Source organism: Aedes albopictus, chromosome 2, assembly GCF_035046485.1.
Source record: "Aedes albopictus strain Foshan chromosome 2, AalbF5, whole genome shotgun sequence".
Classification (NCBI taxonomy): domain Eukaryota; kingdom Metazoa; phylum Arthropoda; class Insecta; order Diptera; family Culicidae; genus Aedes; species Aedes albopictus.
The window spans coordinates 383,166,436-383,174,386 of record NC_085137.1 but is presented as its reverse complement, the minus strand read 5'-3'; positions in this window follow the sequence as shown (position 1 = coordinate 383,174,386).

Sequence of the window (7,951 nt, the reverse complement as noted above, 5' to 3'; positions counted from 1 at the left end):
TCCGGAAATCCGGAACATCCGGAAAGTAATGTTTTTCACGATAATGTGCTAGAAAGCACATTCATATTATTTACAGGATAGAAGTTTTTGCATCAAACTTCTTTAGGCCATAATACAATCTGTCGAGAACTATTTCTGTATGTTTCTGGTTATGTCCCGTCCTTCTGGAACCGGTTCCAGGGATCCCACAAGGTGGCCAACGAGTTGACTGTAACGATATTGAACGGTTTTCCGCGCTAAACACATCTGCGTTGGTTAACTCATGATGAAATCTCAATAATTTTACATGCTCCATATTGTTGTGATATGTAAAAATATTGTTGGACATTGTGGTCTTATGTGGCCACCGGAGTGACCACCGGAGAAACCCGTATTGAGGGACTTCCATGTTTTTGCAACAAAGATAGGCATTCGACGGCTCTAACTTCATGATTTTTCATGGCCATGTGGCTTCTGGCATTAAATAGAAGAATTGACCATTCTGGTCTGTTTTGGCCACCGGAATGACCACCGGAGAAATCCGTATTGAGGGAGTTTCAGGTTTTTGCAACAAAGATAGGCATTCGACGGTTCTAACTGTCGGAGGTTCGGACAGTGGAATCCGCGTACCGGAAGGAATAAAACCGGGGAAATACGTTTATAAAAGAAACTTGTTATTTATTCGCAGCAACGTGGTTACAGAGTATTTTTCACTTTGTATTTGACAATTCTCTCTTCATCATGGGCCGACGCTGTAGCATCGCAATATATGCCCAGTGGTAATTTACCGGGCGGCCCAACACTCCTCCTCGATGATCAGCGTTGGCAGGCCTTCAGTCCCAGCATCTCCACGAACTTCCGTACCTTCACAGCTCCTAAAGGCTTTGTCATTATGTCCGCAAGCATGTTATCGGTGGAGCAATACCGCAGCAGAATTTCTTCAGTGTTGGATAGTTCCCTGATGTAATGATACTTCGTATCTATATGTTTGGAGCGACGGTTTTGTTTCTCCTGGGTGGCGAACTCCAAACAGCTCTTATTGTCCTCCCAAATAACGGTTGGTGATTTCTGCTCTACCTTCAGTTCTGCAAGAAGTCGGCGCAGCCAGACAGCTTCCTGCCCAGCCTCAGCTAGAGCCACATATTCGGCCTCCATCGTAGAAGCCGAAACGCATGACTGTTTCCGGCTGCCCCAGCTCACCGTTGCACCGCCAAGACGAAACACGAAACCGCTGTTCGACTTCCTATCGGCGGTGTCACTCGCCCAGTCGGCGTCGCAGAAACCTTCCAGCAGTAGACTCCCAGCATTGAGGCTCAACCGAAGATCCGCTGTGCTGGATAGATACCTCACAACACGCTTGAGTTCCGTCCAGTCCGATTGTAGCGGACTGTTGATCTTCCGACTCAATATTGAAACGGAAGCAGCAATATCCGGCCTGCTGTTCGTGGCAATGTACAGCAGAGACCCGATTAAACGATGATACTCGACGTTGTTTGGCAAACTCTTCGATTCCATCCTGTTTTTATAGTAGCCAGTGTCCATGGGAATAGTTGATCGTTTGGCCTCCTCCAGGTCGTAGTTCTTAGCAATTTTCCGAATAGAAGCAGCCTGGTTGATCGAATACACTCCATTCGCATCTCTGCTCACACTCATGCCGAGAAAGTGACGAATTGTTCCCAACGAAGTGATACGGAACCTCTTCCGAAGCTGCTCTTCAACCTTGTCGATTTCATTCTGTACACGGCACACGAGCACCATGTCATCCACGTAGATTAGCAAATACAGCCATTCTCCGTTGCCGATATTCTTCATGAACAAGCACGCATCCGAAGCCGACTGTTCGAAGCCAATACTTGTCAGGAACTCCTTGATGGTGTGATTCCAAACCCGTGCGGCCTGTTTCAGACCGTAGATGCTCCTGTTCAGCTTACACACCCAGTCCTCCTTCCCAGCAACTTCGAAACCCGGTGGTTGAGCCATGAAAATGTCTTCCTTCAACAGTCCGTAGAGGTAAGCACATTTGACATCGATATGCCTGACATCCATCTTCCTGCTGCTAGCGACGGCCAGCAGAACGCGGAACGTTTGTTGCATCGCAACGGGCGCAAAAACTTCCTCAAAATCTTGCCCGAAGCGCTGAGAGTAGCCTTTGGCCACCACTCTCGCTTTGAACCGTACAACTTGGCCGTCCGAATCCTCCTTCTTCTTGAACACCCAGCGACTTCCCACGGGTTCCCGCCCGGGTGGCAACCGAACGAGTGTCCAGGTGTCGTTGTCCTGCAAAGAAGACATCTCCTCCTTCATCGCAGCAAGCCACTTTTTCTTTTCAGCAGAAGATATCGCCTGCTCGTACGTCATCGGTTCATCACCGCAAAACGCAGCCATACCGGCCTCACCGATTACGTAGTCTTCGAGCCTCCTCGGTAGCACTCCCTGAGTAATGCGGCCAGATCGCCGCCGGTCCTGAACTACACCACCAGCAGCTCCAGCTTCATCAACCGCAGAATCACTGTCTTCCGAGCTTCGTTCCTCTGGTCCACTGTAGAACGAGTCTGCATCTTCGTCCGGATCATCTTCCATCTCCAAACGGTTGTCTTCCGCACTACCGATCTCAACTTCTACTTCTCTTTTGTTACCAACGTCGGTGGAAAGTTCACTATTCACTTCTGCACCCAATTCCAAGAAACGGGCATCCCTACTCACAGTAACCTTCCGAGTGTCCAGGTCAAGGAACCGATACGCCTTAGCTTGACTGCAGTATCCGATGAAGACCATCTTCTTCGCCTTGCTCTCAAGTTTGCCCCTCTTCTCACTCGGGATGTGGACGTACGCTTCGCAGCCAAACACCTTCAATCCCTGCATCACCGGTTTGCGACCGAACCAGCGCTCAAACGGAGTACATCCAACGGAACGAGAAGGCAATCGATTTTGGAGAAACGTCGCCGTGGATACCGCCTCGCCCCAGAACTCCTTTGGAAGATTGGCATCGATGAGCATACATAAAGCCATTTCTTGGAGGTAGAGATTACGCCGCTCAGCCACTCCGTTTTGCTGCGGCGAGTACGGTGTGGTGTATTCCGCCCTGATGCCTTCCGCAGCAAAGAACTCACGTAGCTCGGTATTCACGTACTCTCCTCCGTTGTCGGACCTTATCGCTTTTGGCTTACGGTTGAATTGGTTCTTAACCAGATTCACGAACTCCTTAATCTTCCCAGGCACTTCGGATTTGTTCGCCAGCAAGTATACGGTGGTATAACGACTATAATCGTCAATGATCGTCATAAAATACTTCTTGCCTCCGGGTGTCACATGTTTGAAAGGTCCACACACGTCAGTGTGCAGAAGCTCGAGCACCTCCTTAGCACGCCTCTGTGCTACCTTTGGGAATGGTTTCCGATGCAGTTTGCCTTCGAGACAACACTCACACACCAGCTTTATTCCACAGTCTACCACCTTCATGTTCGTGCCTAGCTCCTTTTTGTTGATCAGGTCCACCACGTCGTAGTCCCGGTGGCCAAAGCGACGGTGCCACGTATGTTGGCAGAATTCATTGTGGCGAGACGCAGCAGCAGCCAAGGATCTCTCACCACACCTCAACAGATACATCCCACCACGCAAGTCAGCGACGGCCACCGTGCAGTCACTCGCATCCCGTACCCGACATCCATGTGAATCGAACACCACAGAAAAATGTTTCGCAACGAGCATACTCACAGATAGTAGACTGCCTTCCAGTTCCGGCACGAAGAGTACGTCCTGGACCTTCACGTCACGCTTCTTACCGTTGTCGTCCTCGCATAGCAGCATCCCGTTGCCGACGCCAGCAGCAATCGTCTTCTTACCGTTGGCAAGGGTAACTTCGACGCGCACATCTTCGACCAGCTCGGAGAAAAAGGCTTTGTTGCTAGTCATGTGCTGCGACGCACCACTGTCGACGAACCAGCACCGCGTAGAATCTTTCACTGCAAAGCACTTTCCGTCCTGCTCCGCACTGGTAGCTCTTCCGCCGGCATCCGCCCAGAATAATAACGGCACTCCAGAGTCCTGTACCTGCTTCGCCTTGGGTGCGCTTGAAGACGACGGTACATCACGCTTGCTCGTATCCACCTCCCCCTTTAGAGAAGCCAGATACTTCCGGCAGTTCTTCCGGAAATGGCCGGGCTTTCTACAATAGAAACAAACCTTCTCTGGTGCCTTTCCGCTTACCGCCGTTTTCAGTGCCTTGCCGTCGCTTGATCCTCGCTCCGTCCGCTTGAGATGTTCATCCCGAAGTTTGGACTTCACCAGCTCCATTGTTATGTCGTCGTCCGGACGACTCTCGAGTGCAGTCACCAGGCCACTGAATGAGTCCGGAAGGCTTCGTAGAACCATGGCCACTTTCATTTCCGCCTCCAGCTCCAATCCAGCTGCCTCCAGCCTATCGAAGAGATCTTCGATCTCGAGGAGATGACCGTCCATATCTCCACCTTCTTGCAAATTTTTATTGCACAGCCGTTTGAGCAGCGAAACACGAGAAGTGACTGTCGCTTTCTCGTGGTGCTGTCGCAACGTCTCCCACACTGCGCGCGCACTTGTTGCGTTTCTCAACAATCCCAGCTGATTGTCTTCGATGGTGAGTCCGATGGTGGCCTTGGCTCGCTTGTCCTCCTTCGTCCACTGCGCCGTGACGGGCTCCGGCTTGGCCTCGTCGATAACATGCCATAACTCCTCCCGAGTTAAAAGCATTTCCATCCGAAACTTCCATACGTTCCAATTTGTATTGGAAAGTTTCGGGAACGAAAACTTCGCAGCGTCCGCCATCTTCCTCCTCCTTCAGAGAAAAAAATCTCCTCCTGCGCCCGAGTCGCGTACAATCGACCGGACCGACGATTTCACTACGAAACTTCCCGATATTCCGACCGAAAATCTGGTCCCGTAACCTGTCGGAGGTTCGGACAGTGGAATCCGCGTACCGGAAGGAATAAAACCGGGGAAATACGTTTATAAAAGAAACTTGTTATTTATTCGCAGCAACGTGGTTACAGAGTATTTTTCACTTTGTATTTGACAATTCTCTCTTCATCATGGGCCGACGCTGTAGCATCGCAATATATGCCCAGTGGTAATTTACCGGGCGGCCCAACACTAACTTCATGATTTTTCATGGCCATGTGGATTCTGACATTGACAAGAAGAATTAACCAATCTGGTCTGTTTTGGCCACCGGAGTGAACACCGGAGAAACCCGTATTGAGGGAGTTTCATGTTTTTGAAACAAAGGTAGGCATTCGGCGGCTCTAACTTCATGATTTTTCATGGCCATGTGGCTTCTGGCATTGAAAAGAAGAATTGACCACAATAGTCTGTTTTGGCCACCGGAGTGACCACCGGAGAAACCCGTATTGAGGGAATTCCATGTTTTTGCAACAAAGATAGGCATTCGACGGCTTTAACTTCATGTTTTTTCATGGCCATGTGGCTTCTGGCATTAAATAGAAGAATTGACCATTCTGGTCTGTTTTGGCTACCGGAGTGACTACCGGAGAAATCCATATTGAGGGAGTTTCATGTTTTTGCAACAAAGATAGGCATTCGACGGCTTTAACTTCGTGATTTTTCATGGCCATGTGGCTTCTGGCATTGAAAAGAAGAATTGACCACAATGGTCTGTTTTGGCCACCGGAGTGACCACCGGAGAAACTCGTATTGAGGGAGTTTCATGTTTTTGCAACAAAGATAGGCATTCGAAGGCTCTAACTTCATGATTTCTCATGGACATGTTGCTTCTGGTATTAAAAAGAACAATTGAATATTCTGGTTCGCTTTGGCCACCGGAGGAGGGAGTTTCATGTTTTTGCAACAAATATAGGCATTCGACGGCTCTAACTTCATGATTTTTCATGGCCATGTGGCTTCTGGCATTGAAAAGAAGAATTGACCACAATGGTCTGTTTTGGCCACCAGAGTGACCACCGGAAAAAATCGCATTGAGGGACTTCCATGTTTTTGCAACAAAGATGGGCATTTGACGGCTATAACTTCATGATTGTGTACTATTTTGACTATTCTGGTCTGCTTTGGCCATCGGAGTGACCACCTGGAGAAACACATGCTAGGGAACTCCTATGTTTATTTTTAAACGCTCATATTATCTAGATTTATCACCAGAAGCAGTCTTTCGACGGCTCAATTTTCATGCTTCGACACGCGACATATTATCTTTATGCTCAGTTGTTATTCTTATTGTTCAACAAGGTTATTATGTAATAGAGGCAATTCATGTTAAAATATACTACGATTCTTGTAGTCTGATACTGCACTGTCAATGGTAATATGGTTAGTTCGAGAATTGAGGATAGTTTTACTTCGGTTCACAAACAAACCTTTCATCGTATATTTTGGTTAACACCACTTAACGTTTTGGTCGTCTATGTTCACTGTTCTTGAAAATCACATCGTTTCTTTCCATTATCTTTTTAGATATGTCCACATTATTTGTTAGTACTTGATATGCTTTCTCCTTTCTTGCTGGCTCTATTTTCTTATACTTACGTGAAGTCAGCTTTTTCAGAATGAAAAGTTGTCTTAGTTGCTAGGAGAAGGGCTTTCTTGAGGAAGACAAACAATGTTTCACTTGAATTAGGGAATTATCAAGTTCTGCAATCGAGAAATTCAGTCACAAATATTATCCATTTAGTGAGTTTTATGAACACTTCGCAATTCTTTAATTTTTTTTAATAAAATTAATTCGTCTAGTCGTTTTAACTGGCATACTCTTAAAGTTCCACGTAGGATTCCTTTCGAGTCCGACTGACATCAAGGTATACAATTAATAAAATGTGCATGCTGCCCAGGGGCAGAATTTCAAACCAAGTATCTCATCAATGAAGAATACAGTCTCTCCAAGATTGCAGAATTCTGAGCTATGAGATTTTTAAAATTTGCGTGTTTACTGGTGCCACCTAGAGGCAGAATTCTGTCACAAGTGTCCCATTTCGTGCAAGTCTATGTCATACTGACCAACTTTGCCGAAGACACCATCTTCCTAAGTTATTAGGATTCTGAGCTATACAGTTTCTAAAATTAGCAAGTTCACTAGCGCCACCTAATGGCAGAATTGCGAAACAAGGTTTCCTTTTTATGTAAGTCTATGTCATACTGGTCAATTTTACTGAAGACACCAACTTTCTTAGTTATCGGGGGGAGCGACACTAGTTTTGCTGAGCCGAAAAACTTCAAAAAAGTCGAAAAAACAGGTAAACGCCGCCAAGTGGCAGAATTTTGAAACAAGTGTTTATTTTTATGTAAGTTTATGTCATACTGATCAACTTTGCCGAAGACACCATCTTTCTAAGTTATCAGGATTCTGAGCTGTGAGTTTTCTAAAATTTGCATGTTCACTAGCGCCGCCTAGTGGCAGAATTGCAAAGCAAGTGTTAATTTTTATGCAAGTTTATGTCATACTGATCAACTTTGCCGAAGACACCAACTTTCTAAGTTATCAGGATTCTGAGCTATGAGATTTCTAAAATTTGCATGGTCACTAGCTCCGCCTAGTGGCAGAATTCCGAAACAAGTGTTTATTGTTATGAAAGTTCATGTCATTCTGATTAGCTTTTCCAAAGACACCAACTTAATAAGTTTTTGGGGGGAGCGACACAAGTTTGGCCAAGCCGAAAAACTACAAAAAAGTCGGAAAAAGACGAAAAAACCGGTAAACGCCACCTAGTGGCAGAATTTTGAAACATGTGTTTTCTGTTATGTAAGTTTGTGTCATACTGCTCAACTTTGCCGAAGACATCAACTTTCTAAGTTATCAGGATTCTGAGCTATAAGTTTTCTAAAATTTGCATGTTCACTAGCGCCGCCTAGTGGCAGAATTGCGAAACAATTGTTAATTTTTATGCAAGTTTATGTCATACTGATCAACTTTGCCGAAGACACCAACTTCGTAAGTTATCAGGATTCTGAGCTATGAAATTTCTAAAATTTG